The sequence below is a fragment of the Indicator indicator genome, chromosome Z (assembly GCF_027791375.1).
Source record: "Indicator indicator isolate 239-I01 chromosome Z, UM_Iind_1.1, whole genome shotgun sequence".
NCBI lineage: Eukaryota > Metazoa > Chordata > Aves > Piciformes > Indicatoridae > Indicator > Indicator indicator.
Genome location: NC_072053.1, coordinates 76,669,176 through 76,681,488, shown reverse-complemented (window position 1 = coordinate 76,681,488; position 12,313 = coordinate 76,669,176).

The following is a 12,313-nucleotide window of genomic DNA, read 5'->3' as shown; positions in this document are numbered from 1 at the left end:
GGGAAGCTGGTACAGATATGGGAGCTGAATCTAAAATTTGTAAAATCCAGATTATAGAATTTCCTGTTCTCTGTGAAGATAGCTCACCTCTGAGAAATTATGTTTCACCATGGACTACAAAAATTAGAAAGTAATTTATGGTAATACGTTGAGGTTTTGGTTAACTGAGGGGAAAAAAAAAAAAAGAAAAAAGAAGTCAGCTGTCACTCAGCAGACTAGCCTGTATCTAATGTGCATAGCAGGAACTCATCCTCACCAAACAAAACATGCTGCTCCTCCACATGCTTTGATTAAGCCTCATGATTTCTGGATCAGCTCTCTGAGACCACAGAAAGGAGGAACGATGAGTTTTGTCATTACTTGAAGATGTTAGGAGAAATGCAATCATGTTATCCCCAAAGCATCCATCCTTGAAAGAGCTGCTTCTAGAAAATCTGTTACAATGGCAAGAAAATAGTACCCTAATTCCTTCCCTGTTTCTTGCCCAGTGCACTGTAAGCTGCAATTTACAACTTCTGCATCACATCCAACTCACCTGAGCATTCAAATATACAGTGCCTCTGCCAAAGTAGGGTGCTGTGACTGAAAGGCAAACTGTGTTTTCACAATCTGTGGCGATTTCTTGTCAGACAATTTAAGGTGTCCTGCACTGTTGCCATCTTTATGTTTTGACTTCCTTCCCCTCTATCAGAGCATCTTTTGCTACCACAGACTGACTTCACAGACTTCAAGTTTCTGGATCCCATTACTCTGAAGACGCTGTTCTGCTCTGACCTTGGAGCTGTTAAATGTGATTTAGCTGAAGAAAGCTACCCTCCCTACATAGCTCTGCTAAATAAAAGCCTAACTTACAGTTTCTCAGAGGACAATTTTAAGTCCTAATTGATCCCAGATGGATAGAATCTGTAAACCCATCAAGGAAAATGAAGCATTTAAACAACAGTTACAAGGTGAGAAAAAGTTCTCACGTAAGGGTCCCGCTTACAGATGTCACTTCAGAAACATTCCAGATTTCGTGTGGCATCTGAAGTCCTGGCATCACTCATCTCTGGCAGCCTCCTTCACTAACAACTGCTGCTTGCAAGCATTAGTTTGTAGAATACAGAAATAAAAGCATGACCCTGCCGTGGCTGCCTTACTTGGCAAAAAGGCAAACAAACACCATACAGGCAAGAGCAACAGCTTGACTTGACCTGTCTACCACTTTATTTCACCTCTTGTTAAAGTCATGGTGATAATATGAAGTTACTTGCTATGGACTCATGGAGGTGTTTTTGTGCTCTTTAGTAACCACTTGGCTAAGAAAAGAAAATATACTGATACACCAGAAAATAAACATGAAAGGCAGAAAAAATTGGTTTCAATTTCATGCTGCTAAGAAAAGAGCAGAGGTTTTCCTGTTACTCCTTCCTTTACTATATTGACTGCTAGGGAATATTACAAAGACTTGGACTTTCTTTTACAAGTTACATAGCACTAGATATTCCTAAGAGAAAGGTAGCACCTCTTTTGAGTCCTTGTATTATTTTCTGTAAAGCCTATACCACTTTGAATGAGAGAGACACAGATTCACTCACAGAAATGTAATTCACTTAGGTTAAAACTGTTGTGAAAAAAGTTACTTATTAGCAGCTCTTCAAACACTTTTGAAATACACTTTAAAGGGATTGATAAGAAAATCAATAAAAAGCCCCAGAATGTGTCAATGTGATTTCATAGGTGAGCAGAGGTTACCTGCAAGTGGGAAACAATAGTCCCAGCAGACTAGCAAAGGGAAAAACACACCACAGAAATGCAGATAAGAAACTCTTTGTTTCCCAGAAACTGCAAGGCAATCCAAACTCTGTTGTCAGCACTGACTACCATGAAACAGTTCCAGCAAGCCTTTACATAAATATACCACTCCTTTTTTTTTTTTTTTTCCCCTACTTTTGCATTAATCAGTTCATCATTGGTTAAAATGAGGGGAAAAGGGGGAAAGCCACATGCCAGCTCCTTGTCATGTTACCTCGGGACATTCCTCCTGTTTCCTCACATGGCAGGTCTGGAACGGTGCTTTTGCAAACATCTTGTTTCGTATCAGGGACCAGACTGCTGAAGTGAGTTTGGTATGTGGGGTAGTATCACAAATGAATGTGCAAAATGATCTGCAGAAAGCATGTGAAAATTTACTGGATGACCTGCCCAAGCATAAGGACAAGCTGAACTTGTTTAAGTGCCTATGATATCTACAACCCATATTTCCTCCCAACTGTGCCCTCTTTCTCTCTGTTCCAGGGTGTGTTCTGCTTGCAAATGAAGATAACCTTCTGCACCCTGTGTTAAGTTGCTCAGCTATTATGAGAGCTACAACATATTCATAGCTGTGATACAGCACTGAGCAAAAGAAGCTGAAAACAAATAGATTTCCAGAGAGATGGTGTGGCCTACTGATGTATTCTTGCCTTAAACTCCTTCTGAACAACAGCAAGATGCCTTTTTCCACTTAATGAGACACTTTATCTATTGTGTCCCCTTCAAATTTCTGATGTCTCAGAAAGGAGACCTCCCCTTCTCTTGCCTCAGCAGTTGCTTCCATACAGTTTGGAAGCTGGTGCAAAACTAACTGTCCCTGTCAAAGTTTCCTGAACATGTGCTTGAATGCACACATTTTACTGGTGTCTGCCTGGCTGTTTCACCTGTCACCCTGGTCTAGAAAACAGGCTAAAGGTTGCTGTCGTATTCACTGTCCATATTACTATAGCAAGAGGTATCAGATGGATCATTTACAGTAGTAATTAAACAGGTTTAATAGCAACTAATCTGAAATGACACTGTTGGAGTTAGGAATTATTTTGTCAATAATAGCATGGAAGACAACATCTATTTCTAATGTCACAGGGACTGATGTGAGCCCTGACTGGGTTGCATCACTGTTCATGTGTACCCTTGTAGCAGACAGGAGATAGAGCTATTCACCATGCCTTCAGACCAGATACCAACAGACTGCACAAGTTACACCTGTTGTCACAGGGCATGCAACACTACCCTCTCTTGTTCCAGTGAAGATGATCAGTTACACAAACATGCCTCCTCCCAAAGCCTTCCCAACTGTTCCTTCTAGTCACTAGACAGATTGCTTTAAAGAGCTGTGGAGCTATAGCATCTTGCCCAATTTCTGTTTTTCAGAAGAATTAACAAATTCACCGTGAAAACGGACTTGTGAAGTTTTATTGAGGGGTTGTGGAAGTCTGAGGTGTGCCAGAGGAGTACCAGGGGAAAGGGACAATGTTTCTCATGTTGGCTGCACCACCACCCCTAGAAACAGTTCCTGCCTCCGAAGCCAAACATGTCTGGAGTCCAACTTCACTGTCTAGCAAGAGAGATTTTACTGGAATTTACTGACATATGGAAAGGTTCACACAAAAATATAAAATCCCTACCTTGCAAATATTGCAAAATAAACAAAACCAACCACAAAATCAAAACCACACAAACCACAAACAAGCAAACAAACACCCCCATAACCTAGAGTAAAACATACTTGATTGTCAATGATGTTTCCTACTAGCAAGTGTATCACAAAAGTTACAGCCAGCTCTTAGAAACTGGCCTGGTTTTTCAGTCTAAGAAAGATCAGTGGTGGATTGAAGGCACAACAAAACCAAGCTACTCATTTGCTTCTGCAGAAGAAACTGAGGTCTCCCAGGAAACAAAGCAAATTTTTCATGCTGCTGTTGTGCTAATACATCACACAGAGACAAAACAGGCATCTCAGTCCTCCTTGTAGTGAGACACTGAAGTGGCCACACTATTCCTGATACAGGCCAGGATGATATTGGCCTTCCTGGCTACCTGAGCACACTGCTGGATCATGTTCAGTCAGCTGTCAACCAGCACCCCAAGTCCTTTTCTGGACCCAGGAAGGTCACAGAATCACAGAATGACAAGGCTTGGAAAGGACCTCTGGACATCATCTAGTCCAACCCCCCTGCCAGAGAAGGTTCATATAGAGCAGGTTGCATAGGGCAGCATCCAGGCAAGCTTTGAACAACTCCAGAGATGAAGACCCCACTCTGGGCAGCCTTTTCCCATGCTCTACCACCCCTGAAGTAAAGAAATTCCTTCTTATGTTTAGACAGAGATTCCTATGTTCTTGTTTGTGCCCACTACCTCTTGTGCTGTCACTGGGAACCACTGGAAAAAGTCTGGCCCCATCCTCCTGACACCCACCCTTTAAGTATTCATGAGGTCCTTTTCCTTAGTCATTTCTTTGCAGTAATCAATGGTTAATTCACTTTGACATTAAATGTCAGTTCTTGACAGATATTAAGGTGAGACTTTGCATGCTGGGTGAGTTGATCCAACAGCATCAATTTCTATCTAGATAATTTCTGCTTATGGAACTTCTATTACTGGTGAAGTAATGCGCTGTTTTAACATTTCCAGAGCAATTATTAAAGAAAAAAAAAAAAAGTTAATTTTCCATCCTGCCACAACAAAGACACTGGATAAACAAAATATTCTTATGGCTTTAAAGGGAGGGAGGCAAGGAGGAAGGAAGGAAGACGAGGAAAGAAGGAAGACATGCACAAGAATAATGCAGTATTTTGTATGTTTCACTGTCAACAATGACTTGTTAACAATAAATAAACTGGTGACTACAATGGACAATTGAGCTGGTTGGCCCAAAACTCAGAATGGTTGGCACTAAATCCCCTCTCCTGCCATCACTGGCTATATGGTAGTGGGATGAGATTTTGTAACATTCCATCCAGCATGCTGTGGGCTGCATCCCAACATGCAGAGCTGCAGGGGCACTAACAGAGCTGCATTTACAGGATGTTTCATGCAATGCTGAATGCTTATAAACATCTGCAAAAGGGCTGGCAGTGAGGAAGGCTGAGAGAGCCTCCTGCCTAAGTGCTGAGAGAGAGCCTGAGAATAGCCTGCAGCGAGAGCCATTGCTATCTGCCATCCAGTGTGCTGCCTGACCCACCTCGGAAAACTGGGGAGACCAGGGTAAAAGAACTTTAACACCCCAATGGATTAGATCACAAAGTGAAGATTCCCAGTTCTGACTACTGAAAGATATCTTTCACCCCGTGCACATCATCTGCTTTCTGGCTTTCCACAGGGGTTTTTGTTTGTTTGCTTGTTTCTTTGCTGGGGGGTGGGAGGGGGAATTTTTTTATAATTATTACTATTGTCCGTTTCTTTTTACAATTTGAGCATTTGTCTTTTCCACAACCAAAAACATAGAAGAACAAAAACCCTCACAAGTTCAGATCTAACCCAGCCACTGAACACGTCAATGTAGATACTGCCTATACTACTGCTGCTCCAACTTCAGAGCAACAGTGTCCTAAACAATTGTCTTGAAAGTTGTTCAGTGCCACAAAAATACACCACAGATTTGGGGATTCTGTTAGTGCTACAGTTCCAATAAGTAGTACATCTGCTTCTACGCTTGTATGATGCCTGCTTTGATTGCACTCTGTCAGCCAAAGCATACATTCCATATAACAGATAGTACAACCACCTCTTAGCCACTAATGGCATGTTTAGGGGTGCAACACCTTGAAGATTGCTTTACTGAGCACAGCAACAGCTAACCAGAGCATTCAGCTTTTACTTAAGGCAGAGCAAACCAAAATAATTACAAACACTACCTTGGGAAATTTAACCTCAACTTGCCCAGCCACCTGTAAGACATCTTACACTCAAATAAAAAAAAAAAAAATAAGGCTAGGAGAGCTAATTTAATGAGATCAGATAAAAATGTGAAAGTCCCAAAGGAACTCATTTTTCCTACTTTGCTGTCTGCCCTCAGCCAACTCACATGTGAACACCTCAAAGTTTTTAAAAGGTGCTCCATGGAAGTTTGCAATTTCCTGAAGCTAGAAGAGACTTAACAGTTTCCACCACCTCAGTCATCACTGTCAGAAGCACAATACTGTTAGCCTTCCTTAAGTAAAGAAAAAAGATTAAGTTTTCAGCAGTAATCTGAGGCTAGAAAGAAAATTATTTAAATACAATAAAAAGAAAAAATTGCCCATGCATCTGTAGGACTCTTCCACAACATGATAATCAACAGATTTCAAATCTATATCATCTGCATTCACAGTGCAGCCTGTGCTTCAGTCAAAAATAAATAAATTACATCAGCAAATCCTTTCTGAATAGGAGCTCTGTGGCTAATCAGGAAAAGATCATTGTTCTAATCTCCATAATTAATAGCACAAGCAGTACAAGACTACTGCTACATCTTCCCTTTACAGAATACATCCTGCAAGGAGTTCAGTGTCAGGTAGAGACTCCTTACCTAAGCTAAATGGTTTCATGAACTCTGCAAGGGGCAGTGTTGTGTGAAACTGTCCCTTCTTCCCCACTGCCAGATTAAGGAGACAATCTGTCACCTTATTCATTTACCACACACTGAACTAATTTACAACAATAAAATAGCACCACTGCACCCCCTGTGAGGAATCTTCTCTCGCTGAGCACACATGGGTCAAGCAAGTCATCATCCCAGTCATCCCACCAAGGCAAGATCAGAGTCCCTGCCAACTCCCTTAAAAAAATGCAGATCATTCTGAATACATAAAAGAGAAAAATGCCCATTCACAGATTTTCAATGCAGAAGAATCAGTAGGTTATATATTACCCTGAAGCATTTATCTGGCTGGGAAATATTTTCCATGTGCTACTCTGTTTTGCCTGTCACCATGCCCCATATCCCTCTTGAGGATGACAAAAGCAGGCTGACCACAGTCATGCACTGGGTTCCACCAAAGGGCAGACAGTTCAATAGTCTGTAATTAACTTATGCATGTCTGCCTTTCTCCTTTACCTGTTCTGATGTTTATCCCCAGAAGTGACCTTAAGATGTAGCCATTGTGAAGCCTCTTTGGTGAGCAGATTATTTCCAAAATTGCAAGCTGTTAATTCTTTCTGGAAGTGTTTTTGTCTTGGGGTTTGGGAGGGTTTTATTTGTTGTTTGTTTTGATGGGGCTTTTTGTTGTTGCTTGCTTGGAGGTTTTATTTTGCTTTGGTTTCTTGGATTCCTTTGGTTTATTCTGGCAAACCAAGAGTCTAATCCTGTGCCCAGGAAGTTCAAATGCATTTTGTTGAGACAGGAGGACTCCCACTACCCCAAGCACCTTGCTGTAAATCCAGTCCTGCTGAAGTCAGAGGAACTCTTCACCATTCTTTCTGCATAAGCTCCTGTTGGTTACTCAGGGCAAAAGGTATTTGAAGAGACAACATTACAGCATTTGTAGAAGCAGAGTGGATTCTCATTTGGCCCACTATGACACTGTTCAGATTAATGGAAGTGACCAAGAACATCTTGAAAGGAATCACAGAATTAACCAGATTGGAAAAGACCTTCAAGATCATCAAGTCCAACCTATCACCCAACACCATCTAATCAACTAAACCATGGCATTAAGTGCCTCATCCAGTCTTATTTTAAATGCTTCCAGGGATGGTGACTCCACCACCTCCCTGGGCAGCCCATTCCAATGGCCAATCTCTATTTCTGTGAATAATTGCTTCCTAACATCCAGCCTAAACCTCCCTTGGCACAGCTTGTGTCAGTGGTAGCAAGCTGCTCACTTAAAAGGTCATTTCTAAGGCACATAAACATACCATCCCGATGGCAAGAAAGTAAATACTGTTGTAGCTGGTTAAGAAGGATTTTTTCTGCCTTTCTATTTTTATATGTTCAAAGCAACTAACTCCTTTCCATTAGGATATTCTAGGGATTCGTATCTTTACAATTCTGACTTCTGCTATCAGAAGAGAATGCCACATTTTACTAATAAATAGAAAACACATTTTGAAAAGACAAACTCATAATATTTGGCATTGTAACACATGAAATCATGAACACACTCATCCTAAGACTTGTCAATTAAGGTACAAATTGGACTGGTACCAGCAACAGGCTAATCCGCAAAGCATGCAGCATCATGTGGGTTTCTCTGCATACTGCTAGGATGAGATTAAAAAAAAAAAAAAATCCATCTAAGCATGCAGAGGCAAAAAGCCCTCCAAGAAGTGTTCACAATTTTCTAGTCAAATCTCAACATTTTTGCTGAAAATGTCACCACCATGCTGGCCACAAGTTCCTTTTTCCTGTTAAACACAGGATAGTCTTTCTCTCTCTACTACATACTGAGGGACTTGGAATCTTATTTACCATTGGAGAAAACTTCAGTTTAGTTTGTATAGCTGTCCTTTTTAAGAATCCTTTCTGCATTTCCCTGACCTAGGTCAGTTTGCATCATCCAGTGCAATTCTCTCTTGCTGAACCTCCCTTCTTGATTATTTCCATATTGTATCTATTCCACACCCATCTCTTGGGCAGCATTTTCTTGCTGTTTTTTTACAGCCAAAATGATACTTCATCTTCTCTTGAAGACTCCTACTTCTCTGAAAAAGCTTCTTCTGAGCTTTGTCTGAAAAGTCCAAAAATTCTCCATGGCTTCCCCAGTTTTCTGATTCTGCTGCAGTTCCTGCTTTAAAACCAATACATCAGGTTGCCTTTCCCTTACTATCATTAACCTCCAGACTTTATTACAGTAGTTGTCTATAAGGAATATAGCTTCTCCTTATGACCTCCATTAATGTTTGCTTGTTAAGGATTGCTTAGAGAGGATCACTGCTTTGCCATTCAGCAAGGCTGAAGAACCTCTTCCCACTCTCACTTAGGAGAATGAGTGAGCCTCTGGCCAAATGCAGAGGGTGCTGGCTGGTACATCCATGCTTCTTCAGACCTTTCAGGAGCTTTCCTTCAACAGAATGATCAGGTCAGCATAAGGTAACACAAAAAACTCTGCCAACTCCTGACAAAAATTGCTTTAAAGCATCTTTACTAACCATACCACCAGCTTCAAGGAACTACAGCAGCAGCCTCACTGTTTGTTTTTTTAATTAGTGAGTGCTGGAACAGTAACCCTGGCTTTCTAATTTCTCTGTTCCAAGTAAAAGCAACACGAACCAGGAAGCTATCATTTGATTTCAACCTTATCTTACTACTCTGAACTTCAAAAAAAGAATTGTCAGAATATAAAGAAGACAAATACTGCTAGACTTCAACTGCTGGAAAATAACACAAATCTGCTCAGGATTATGTAAACAAGTAACTACAATGTGGATGGTCTCTCATACCACAACCACAAGGAAGCGGCTGTCATATGGCAATGTTTTCATAATCTCCACTTTCATCATAATGACTTCTGAAGTACCAAACGCTTCTAAAACAAGTCATTTCAAAACAGTTTCTGAAAGTCTTTTAAAATGGTTTATTTCTACTGACAGACTACATTTGAAGAAGTTAACTATCAAAGTTTAAAGTCACCATGGATAGCTCATCATTTAAGATGTGTCATTAAGTATTACCATCATCACGTGGGCATGTAAAAGAAGAAATTTTGGTGCAAGCTTTTGTTCTCCTCCATTATAAACAAACAAACACACACAAAAAACAAACAAACAAAACCCACCCAATAACAAACAAAAAGAAAACCACATACCAAAAAGAAGAAACCAAATACCAAACCAAACGAGAATAAGCTGCTCATGGATGTGATGGAGCACGTCCAGAGAAGGGCCATGAAAATGATTAGAGGGCTGGAGCACCTCTCCTGTGAGGACAGACTGAGAGAGTTGGGGCTGTTCAGTCTGGAGAAGAGAAGGCTCCAAGGAGACCTTCCAGGATCTGACAGGGGCCTACAACAAAACCAGTGAGGGACTTTTTAGAGTGTCAGGTAGTGATAGGACTAGGGAGAATGGAGCAAAAATAGAAATGGGTAGATTCAGATTGGATGTTAGGAAGAAATACTTCACCATGAGGGTGGTGAGACACTGGAACAGATTGTCCAGGGAGGTGGTAGAAGCCTCATCCCTGGAGGTTTTGAAGGCCAGGCTGGAGGTGGCTCTGGGCAACCTGATCTAGCATGAGGTGTCCCTGCCATGGTAGGGGGGTTGGAACTAGACAGTCCTTGAGCTCCCTTCCAACCCTAACAATTCTATGATTCTATGGTTAAAATTATTCTGAACGTTGGGAGTGTAAGAAGCAGTTTCCATAACACAGCACCAAAATGATGTCATTGCCTCACACTGCTGTTTGACAGAATTTAAGTCCTGGTGCACTCTTATCACTGTTTTGCTTGCTAATTAATATAAGTAAAGATGACAATAGTAGGTAAAGTTACTTGTATCAAGATATATACCACCATGCGAGATACCAGGATGCTTTTCTCCAGTTGTCACCTCTCAGCAGCAAAAGCAGCAAGAACTTGTCTCCTCAAGAACTTACAGACATGTAATCATTTATTTCCAAAAAGGAAAAAACAAAATGAAACAATTCAACACTTCTGTGGATCTGCAGCAGAGACTCTAGTTGCTAACCCCACCTGACATGATCCACCTTCAGCTTAAAATTCAGGAAAGTAGTTGCATGCTGGCATTCTTCTGAAACAAGTTTGTATCTAACCACTCAGGCAATATCCTTTTCACTAGATAACAAACATCTGGATGAAAACGGAATGTCACAATTCTCTAAACAGCTTTGAGGGGGGCCAGCACTAAAGCAAATACTTCTTTCCACCACCACCCCATCCACAAAACAGATGTTCAGTCTTCAGGAAGAATGAACCACCCACAAAATACAATAATCTGGAAATTCCAAAACCAGGGAAGTCCACAACTGGTCATGCCAAACCCCAAACCCCAAATTATAACTGTACCCTCCTAATATAGATCTATACAGACCCTGACCAGTAGTGAGCAAAGTTTAATCAAGTTTATCTGAAATAGAAATTTGCTGACCACCCTCTTAAAAAAGAAAAGAAAAAAAAAAAAAAAGACTTAAAGACTACAAAGCATCAGCTTAGCATGGTTCAGGCCAGCACCAGTGCAGGCACAGTAACTGTTTTATCAGCCCCTTAAATTAGAAATAACAGTCATGCTGCTTCAGAAATATTTTTGTAACATCTACAGCAGTTCAACTGACTGTGCTCCAGGCCGTTTCTGCAGTGCTGTACTTTGCATAGTTAAGCTGAATGAAGTTTGAAAGAATTTAGAATCGACAATGAGAAAGAATTATCTTAATGACAGGCTTTAAATTCCCTATTCTCACGTCACTGCTTTTTCCCAAGGCCACAAACAAACTTATCTGATGGACAGCAGTGACCCAGAAATAAGATCTTACCTTTGATCTTGCCATGATGGAGGAGGAGCAAACCCAGTAGCTCAAGACAACAAAAATCCTAATGTCGACAAATGAAAGATAATTACTTCTTGCCCACCATGTGAGTCTGATGTGCTTGGGACCATACACCTAGAATTTGTGAGTCTGTGTTGTAAAAATCAGGACTGGTTACAGTTTCTTGGCAGAGACCAAATAAGCTTCTTTATTCACAAAGTCTGCACCATATTCTCGATTGTCTACTGCATCTCAACTACTTTGGGGTTTTGAGGAACAACTGTTAGGAAAGATCAGAAAGTAATACACTCCTCAAAATACCCTGGGAGCAGCAGTTGCTGTCAGGGATGCTTAGCAGAGAGCTGCAGCCGAATGCTGGGTTTTGACCTCAGGTAGTTCATACTGATCATTCCAAGAATTCAAGATTTATAAATACAAAGCAGTTCTGAAATATGCCCTGAAAGGAGAAAGATGAAGAATACCACCAAGATTTCATCACCTTTCCCTCTGACCCTTGCTCTCTCAATTATCAAGTGAAGTTTAATGCAATTTAGGCTGCTGCCTATCTGAATAAGCAGGTAAACACAGAGGATTAGCACACAGCTTGACTAATTCACTTTAAGAATTGACTTGGATTAACTCAGAGTTGAACGTAGCAGACAAGCTTTAAGGTAATACAAGAGGTCACATGAATTAAGGAGGTTGTTGTAAATTCACACCATACTTCAGTGACTACTCAGCACATATACTGCCTCACAGTGGAAATAAAAAAAAAGTCAGTAAGCAGAATGAAGTTAGCATAAAAACAGAACAATAAAAATATTATAGCACATACAGTGACAGACCAATGTCCAAACACTATCTAGCCTTTTTCATCACTTTTCTGATGCTCTCATTTTGCACATCTGTTAAAGAGCAAGAAAAGAGAAAAAGCCATTCTATCAGAGAAAAGTCCACCTGAATACCAGCACATTGTTCTTAAAAATGAAAGCCAAAACTAAATAGTAGTTTGCCTCAAAATCTTCCCTTGGAACTCAGTGCACATTAGCATGGGTACAAACATTAAACACACACATACTTCAAAGCCTCCTTAAGACAGTTCTTAACAAAAGCATAAGC